The sequence below is a fragment of the Buceros rhinoceros genome, unplaced genomic scaffold, assembly GCF_000710305.1.
Source record: "Buceros rhinoceros silvestris isolate BGI_N320 unplaced genomic scaffold, ASM71030v1 scaffold28924, whole genome shotgun sequence".
Classification (NCBI taxonomy): Eukaryota; Metazoa; Chordata; class Aves; order Bucerotiformes; family Bucerotidae; genus Buceros; species Buceros rhinoceros.
The window spans coordinates 9,598-10,066 of NW_010406978.1; positions in this window are offsets into that span (position 1 = coordinate 9,598).

The following is a 469-nucleotide window of genomic DNA, read 5'->3' on the forward strand; positions in this document are numbered from 1 at the left end:
TGCAGGAAGGCCAACCTCCGGGCCGCACCGGGAGCTCTGGCGCTGCCAGGCAGGGCCACGCTCTTCGCTCTGCAGCTGGCAGAGCACAGCTCTGCCAACGGCTGCCATTGTGTGGGGATAAACGCGACCAATGCCTGCCGCTGCCGCTCTGCCCACGCCAAGCAGCGGTGGTGAGTTGCCCAACGTGTGTGGCAGGACGGGGTGATGAGATGGCAATGCCGGGAGGACGGGCTGGGCAACAAACCAACTGCTCTGCAGGAACTTTCTGGAGAGCAAAGGGAAGCCCAGTGCAATGGGAAACTGCCGGACGGCAGCCCAGGGCACAGGGTTCGGCGCAGCCACCCCGGGAGCCACTGCATGCCACGTCCTCTGTCCGGAGCATCCACGACTTTGCAACCACCAGCTGCTCCCCTGGGAAATGACCCGGGAGGTGGTTTTCCTGTGCCCTGTGCCTGCTGTGCAGGAAGGG